Below are 7,927 nucleotides of genomic sequence, written 5' to 3'. Positions count from 1 at the left end.
GGAGAGAGAGTGAGTTGGGGTAGGTAGGGATCCTGTGGGATCCACAGATCCTGAGGTGTCAAGGATTTCTCATCCCTGCACCTTTCTAGCGTTTAAATGCCCTCTGTGTGCCATTTCTAGCATTAAACGCCAGACTGCTGCCCATTTCTGGTGTTAAATGCCAGTTCTGGTGTTTAACGCCCAGAATGCTGCCAGACTGGGTGTTAAATGCCCATTCTGCTACTCTTACTGGTGTTTAACACTAGTCAGAAACCAAACACCCTTTTATGGCGTTAAACGCCAGTCTGCCTGCCAATTCTGGCGTTTAACGCCCAAAATGGTGCCAGGCTGGGCGTTAAACGCCGATTTTGCTAGCCTTACTGGCGTTTAAACGCCAGTAAGCTCTTCCCCCAGGGTGTTTTGTTTTTTATGCTATTTTTTATTTTTCTTTAATTTTTCAATTATTTTTGTGACTCCACATGATCATCAATCTGAAGAAAACATAAACTAACAATAGAAAATAAAAATAATTAATATAGATAAATATAATTGGGTTGCCTCCCAACAAGTGCTTCTTTAATATCAATAGCTTGACAGGAAGCTCTTACAGAGCTTCACAGATGTTCAAAGCATGATTGTGGCCTTCCAACACCAAACTTAGAGTTTGAATGTGGGGGGCTTTGTTTGACTCTGTATGGAGAGAACTGGATGAAGCTTTTCATGCTTCTTCTCCATGTTTACAGTAGGAGATCCTTGAGCCTTAAACACAAGGTAGTCCTCATTCAATTGAATGACTAACTCTCCTCTGTCTACATCAATCACAACTTTTGCTGTGGCTAGGAAGGGTCTTCTAAGGATGATGGATTCATCCTCATCCTTCCCATTGTCTAAGATTATGAAATCAGCAGGGATGTAAAGGCCTTCAACCTTCACTAATACGTCCTCTACAAGTCCATAAGCATGTTTCATGGATTTATCTACCATCTCTAGTGAGATTCTTGCAGCTTGTACCTCAAAGATCCATAGTTTCTCCATTACAGAGAGTGGCATGAGGTTGATACCTGACCCCAGGTCACACAGAGGCTTTTTGAGGTAATATTTGCTGAATCCATGTATTCAGTTCATTGATGAGTAATAGAGGTTCATCCTCCCAAGTCTCATTACCAAATAACTTGGCATTCAGCTTCATGATTGCTCCTAGATACTGAGCAACTTGTTCTTCAGCAATAACTTTATTCTCTTTAGAGGAAGAATACTCATCAGAGCTCATGAATGGTAATAGGAAGTTCAGTGGAATCTCTATGGTCTCTGTATGAGCCTCAGATTCCCTTGGTTCCTCAATATGGAACCTCTTATTGGTGATTAGACGTCCATTGAGGTCTTCCTCAATGGAAATCACGTCCTCTTCCTCCTTCTCAGGTTCGGCCATTTTGGTCATGTTAATGGCCTTGCACTCTCTCTTTGGATTCTCCTCTGTATTGCTTGAGAGAGTACTAGGAAGGGTTTCAGTGACTCTTTTGCTCAGTTGAACCACTTGTTCCTCCAAATTTTTGATGGAGGACCTTGTTTCATTCATGAAACTTAGAGTGGCCTTAGATAAATCAGAGCCTATGTTTGCTAAGCCAAAGAGGCTCTCCTCAGAATTCTCTGCTTGTTGCTAAGAAGATGATGGAAAAGGTTTACTATTGCCAAACTTATTTCTTCCACTATTATTGTTGTTGAAGCCTTGTTGAGGCCTCTGTTGATCCTTCCATGAAAAATTTGGATGATTCCTCCATGAAGGATTATAAGTGTTTCCATAGGGTTCTCCTATGTAATTCATCTCTTCCATTGCAGGATTCTCAGGGTCATAAGCTTCTCCTTCAGAGGAGGCTTCTTTAGCACTACCGGATGCAGCTTGCAATCCAGTCAGATTCTGAGAAATTATATTTACTTGCTGAGTCAATATTTTGTTTTGAGTCAGTATGGCATTCAGAGTGTCAATCTCAAGAACTCCTTTCTTCTAAGTCACCCCATTATTCACATGATTTCTTTTAGAAGTGTACATGAATTGGTTGTTTGCAACAATCTCAATGAGTTTCTGGGCTTCTGCAGGCATCTTCAGATGAATGGATCCACCAGTAGAATGGTATAATGACATCTCAAATAACTCAGACAGACCATCATAGAAGATACATATGATGCTCCATTCTGGAAGCATGTCAGCAGGACACTTTTTGGTTAATTGCTTGTATCTCTCCCAAGCTTCATAGAGAGACTCACCTTCTTTCTGTTGGAAGGTTTGAACGTCCACTCTAAGCTTGCTCAGCTTTTGAGGAGGAAAGAATTTGGTCAAAAACGCATTGACCAGCTTGTCCCAAGAGTTCAGGCTTTCTCTAGGTTATGAATCCAACCATATTCTAACTTTGTCTCTTATAGCAAAGGGAAAAAGCATAAGCCTGTAAACCTCGGGATCAACCCTATTGGTCTTTACAGTATCACAGATCTGCAGGAATTCAGCTAAAAACTGATGAGGATCTACTGATGGAAGTCCATGAAACTTGCAGTTCTGCTGCATTAGAGAAACTAACTGAGGCTTAAGCTCAAAGTTGTTTGCTCCAATGGCAGAAATTAAGATGCTTCTTTCATAGAAGTTGGAAGTTGGTGCAGCATAGTCACCAAGTATCTTCCTTGCATTGTTGGGTTCAGTTGCCATGTCTCCTTCTTTTTCGAAAATTTCTGTAAGGTCCTCTCCGAAGTGTTGTGATCTAGCTTCTCTTAGCTTCTTCTTCTTCTTCTTCTTCAGAGTCCTTTCAGGTTTAGGATCAGCTTCAACAAGAATGTTTTTATCCCTGTTTCTGCTCATAAGAAAAAGAAGATAACAGGAAATAATAGGGATCCTCTTTGTCGAGATATAGAGATTCCTTTATGTGAGTAGAAGAGAAGAAGAATAAGAATGAGGAAAGAAAGAGAAAATTTTGAACATAGAGAGGAGGAGAGGGTTTGAATTTTTGATGAGTGGAGAAGGAGTGTTAGTAAATAAATAAAATAAATAGAAGGAGAAGAGGGGGAGAGGGAATTCGAAAATTAGTTAAAAGAGAAGAAAAATATTTTTGTTTTTATTTTAATTTAGAATTCAAAATTTAAGAAAGAAAATAAAAGCAAATTGAAAATTAAATAAATTAATTAATTAAAAAAATATTTTTTAAAAATGTTAGCTAATTTTCAAAATTAATGAGAGAGAAAAGTAGTTAGGTGGTTTTGAAAAAGATAAGAAATAGTAAACTTTAAAATTAAAACAAACAAATTAAGTGGTTAGTTGAAAAAATTTTGAAATTAATTTTGAAAAGATAGGAAGTTAGAAAAAGGGGTTTTGAAATTATCAATCTAAAAAGATATGATTGAAACTTATTTTGAAAAAGATATGATTAAAAAATATGATTAAAAAGATATGAAAAAAAATTTTGATTTTTGAAATTAAAGTTGATGACTTGGCTAACAAGAAACTAAAAAGATATGATTCTAGAATTTAAAGATTGAATTTTTCTTGATAGGAAAGTCACAAACTTGAAATTTTTGAATTAAAACATTAAAAGTTAGTATTAATTTCAAAAATATAAGATAAAATTAAGAAAAAGATTTTGAAAAATTTTTATCCTAACAATTCGAAAATATTAAAAGAAAAATGAAAAAGATTTTATTTTTGAAAAAGATTAGAAAAGATACATTTTTGAAATTGAAATTTTGACTTGACTAATAAGAAAAGATATGATTTTGAAAATCTTTGACTAATTCATTGCAAAAATTTCGAAAATTATGAGTGAAATAAGGGATAGATATTTTTTATTTTTGAATTTTAATGAGGAAAGAGAAAAACAACAAAAAGACTCAAAACATGAAAATTGAAGATCAAAATAAATAATACATGTAAGAACATTTTGAATGCAAAAATGAACACCAAGAACACTTTAAAGATCATGATGAACATCAAGAACATATTTTTGAAATTTTTTTAATGAAAGAAAAACATGCAAGACACCAAACTTAGAAATTTCTAATGTTTAAACACTAAGAATTCAAAAATGCATATGAAAAAACAAGAAAAGGCACAAAACAAAAAAATTAAAAGATCAAACAAGGAGACTTACCAAGAACAACTTGAAGATCATGAAGAATACTATGCATGAGTTTTTGAAAATTTTAAGAAAATTAAAAGAATGCAATTGACACCAAATTTAAAATTTGACTTTAGACTCAAACAAGAAACACAAAATATTTTTGGTTTTTATGATTTTATTAATTTTTTTCAAGAATTAAAATGAAAAATAAAGCTTAAACATAAAATAAAATTACCCAATCTAAGTAACAAGATGAACTGTCAGTTGTCTAAACTAGAACAATCCCAGGCAACGGCGCCAAAAACTTGGTGCACGGAATTGTTCGCTCCTTGGCAATGGCGCCAAAAACTTGGTTGCACTAAATCGTGATTCACAACTCCGATACACCTAACCAGCAAGTGCACTGGGTCGTCCAAGTAATACCTTACGTGAGTAAGGGTCGATCCCACGGAGATTGTCGGCCTGAAGCAAGCTATGGTCATCTTGTTGATCTCAGTCGGGCAGATTCAAATGGTTATGAAGTTTTAGTAAATAAAAGATAAATAAAACATAAAATAAGATAGAGATACTTATGTAACTCATTAGTGGGAATTTCAGATAAGCGTTTGGAGATGCTTTGTTGCCTCTGAACCTCTGCTTTCCTATTGCCTTCATCCAATCATGCGTACTCCCTTCCATGGCAAGCTGTATGATCCTCTCAGTGAAAATGGTCCTCTACAGTTTCTTTACGGCTAATCAACTGTCGGATTTCTCGTCTCGGATGAAAAATACCAGACACAGCTACCGCATGGCTAATCATCTGTTGGTTCTTGCTAGTGTCAGAATAGGATCTTTCTATCCTTTTGCACACTGTCACTGCATCCAACATTTGCAAGTTTGAATTTCTTCACAGTTATCCCTTCCCAGATCCTACTCGGAATACCATAGACATGGTTTAGACTTTCCGGATCTCAAGAATGTTATCTATTGTTCTAGCCTATACCACGAAAGTTCTAATCTCAGATTCAGATGCTCTGTTGTCAGGAGAGACGATGTGAATCGTTGATTGGAAACCCAAGAGAATATACTCCAGCTGGCGTCCAATGACTACGTTGAACATCATGTAGACTGCTGTGGTTGTCAGGCACGCGGATCTTGGCTAAGCGATTACTGAAGATAGTGGGTGATTAGCACGGGTCACCCCTTCAGTCTTGACTTAACTGAATTAAGTACGAGAGTATATCTTAGAGAAGAAGTAGGCGTGAATTGAAGGAAAAACAATAATACTTTGCTTTAATTCATGAGGAACAACAAAGCTCCTCACCTTAATCTGTGAGGTGTAGAAACTCTATCGTTGAAAATACATAAGAACAAGGTTCAGGCATGGCCGAATGGCCAGCCTCCCAAAACGTGGAACTATGGTCCAAAGACAAAAGATACTAACTAAATCCCTAAAAGTAGTTTTTATACTAAGCTAGTAAACTAGGTTTACAGAAAATGAGTAACCAAGTGCAAAAATCTACTTCCAGGGCCCACTTGGTGTGTGCTTGAGCTGAGCATTGAAGCTTTCATGTGCATAGGCCATTCTTGGAGTTAAACGCCAGCTTTAGTGCCAGTTTGGGTGTTTAACTCCAGAAAAGGGTCTCTGGGTGGCGTTTGGACGCCAGTTTGGGCTATCAAATCTCAAGCAAAGTATGGACTATTACATATTGCTGGAAAGCCCAGGATGTCTACTTTCCAACGCAATTGAGAGCGCGCCAATTGAGCTTCTGTAGCTCCAGAAAATCCATTTTGAGTGCAGGGAGGTCCGAATCTAACAGCATCTGCAGTCCTTTCTCAGCCTCTGAATCAGATTTTTGTTCAGGTCCCTTAATTTATGCCAGAAAATACCTGAAATTGTAGAAAAACACACAAACTCATAGTAAAGTCCAGAAATGTGAATTTTGCATAAAAACTAATAAAAATATAATAAAAAGTGAATAAAACATACTAAAAACTATGTAAAAATAATGCCAAAAAACGTATAAATTATCCGCTCATCAGCAGCATGAACTAGGATACTTAGGCCTGCAACAATAAAAACACTCATCAAACAATATTTGGCTTTCAACCCAAGTAAATGTTTGTCATCATAAAATAACCCAAAATCAAACTAGACTTAACAAACGTACTGATAAAATTTTCAACAATAAAGAAGTAAGTATTGAGGTCATTCAAAGCAAAATATTTCTGAGCTACAAGAAGTGGACTGGTATTAATTTTTTTGGTTGTTGATGACTATGCCAAAGATGATAAGAGATTGATCACCTTCATGTTTGTTTTTATTTTGATGATTTTTTTTTAATTTCTGTTTATCTATTGCTTTACTTTAGTGTGAGCTTTCTTTGTTTAAAAAAAAATAATTGAGTTGAAATTTCGGCATGCAAACTGTATTCATATAACAAGGAATTAAATTCTGTTTATTTATAAGTTATATATATTTTTTTAAATAAATTTATTTAAATAAAAGAGTAAATTGATTATTGGACCAACTAAGTTGATTTTCATTTCTCATATTATGTTAGTACGTAATACACCAACCGATCCATTACATTAAATATAGAATAAATAATTTGTTAAAGAACAAACGCAGACACTTTCATGAACGGTGTGAGAGTCAATAATGGAGGAATCTCATATATGATATATGGTATACTAACGACTAGCCACAGGAGGACATATTTTGCTACAAATAGTCAAAAGTTAACCATTTTTAGGGTCCATAATATTCGAGGACCACAGTAGAAGACTTTGACTAGCTCACCCTTTCCATTAATGATATAATAATCGAAAGATAAAAACTCAGGTAAAGTCGACTTCACGTAAAATTGATATCTAAAAGTCGTTACATAAAATTTAGTCAAATTAATCAAATCATCTAACGGCTCTCAAGTATCAACTTCACGTAAACTCAACTGCACCTAAGTTTCTACCTAATTGACATATTTTTATTGCCATCTTATTATGTTTATGCATATGTTACATATATTAGAGCAATGCTAGGGGACCAACAACTTTTGTGATTGTTAGTCATCAACTAGCCATTAATAATGATTTGATGGTGCGAGATTGGTGTGAGATTTCATCCAATGACTCACTTTTCTCTGTTGGTTACATGCTGGCCAAAATTCATTAAAATTACTGGCCCCTAGACTTTTCCTATATATTATAAGTAATTTCTTTTTAAGAAAAAAGAAGATAATAAATTAATATTAGACAGGAATTGAAGTGGATGCAAGAAGAATACATGGTTTTTTAGTTTATAATAAATATTACTTTATGATTAAAAAAGGGTTATTGATGATATATATGGTTAAACAAAAAATAAGAAAATTTATAATTCATGCATACTCTTCACATGAACTTGGGAATGAAGCGAAAGATTTTTTTTTTATGGAATAGTAACTCACAAGCTTGATTATCTAAATACTATACGCCACGGTTCTTTGGTCGTCATTGCTTAGATAAAGTGGTTTCACAAAGCGTGGAGAAATCAGAAATGTGAGGTCGCCGAAAAATAAATAGAATAAATGGTTAAAATAGTTATTTTTGGAAGATCCTTAAAAAAATACTAATAATTAAATTGATTCCTTTTCTGTTTCATAATAATATATCATAAATAAAATAATTTATGTCATATGTCTAGTTTAAAAGATTAATTTCACACATAACTTATATTTTTTTAGCAATTAATTTAAAAAGTCTAACATTTAAATAATTAAATTTTTTCACAGTATTGATTATCAATCATTTTTGCTATTAATCCTAAATATTAATAAGGATATGCCGAATAACCAATTCGCTACAAATACAAAAAATAAAAAAAAACTAAA

General features: G+C 34.3%; 1 non-coding gene across 1 annotated transcript; it reads left to right on the top strand.

Moving 5' to 3' along the window:
* The first annotated feature begins 2,173 nt into the window (after window positions 1-2,173).
* Window positions 2,174-2,281, top strand: LOC127741720 (small nucleolar RNA R71). The gene has a single exon (XR_008002925.1). It is a non-coding gene; the product is annotated as a small nucleolar RNA R71 (small nucleolar RNA).
* The last annotated feature ends 5,646 nt before the right edge of the window (window positions 2,282-7,927 follow it).

This window comes from Arachis duranensis, chromosome 9 (assembly GCF_000817695.3).
Source record: "Arachis duranensis cultivar V14167 chromosome 9, aradu.V14167.gnm2.J7QH, whole genome shotgun sequence".
NCBI lineage: Eukaryota > Viridiplantae > Streptophyta > Magnoliopsida > Fabales > Fabaceae > Arachis > Arachis duranensis.
Note: the sequence above shows the minus strand (reverse complement) of the source record. Positions and strands in the feature narration are given on the sequence as shown.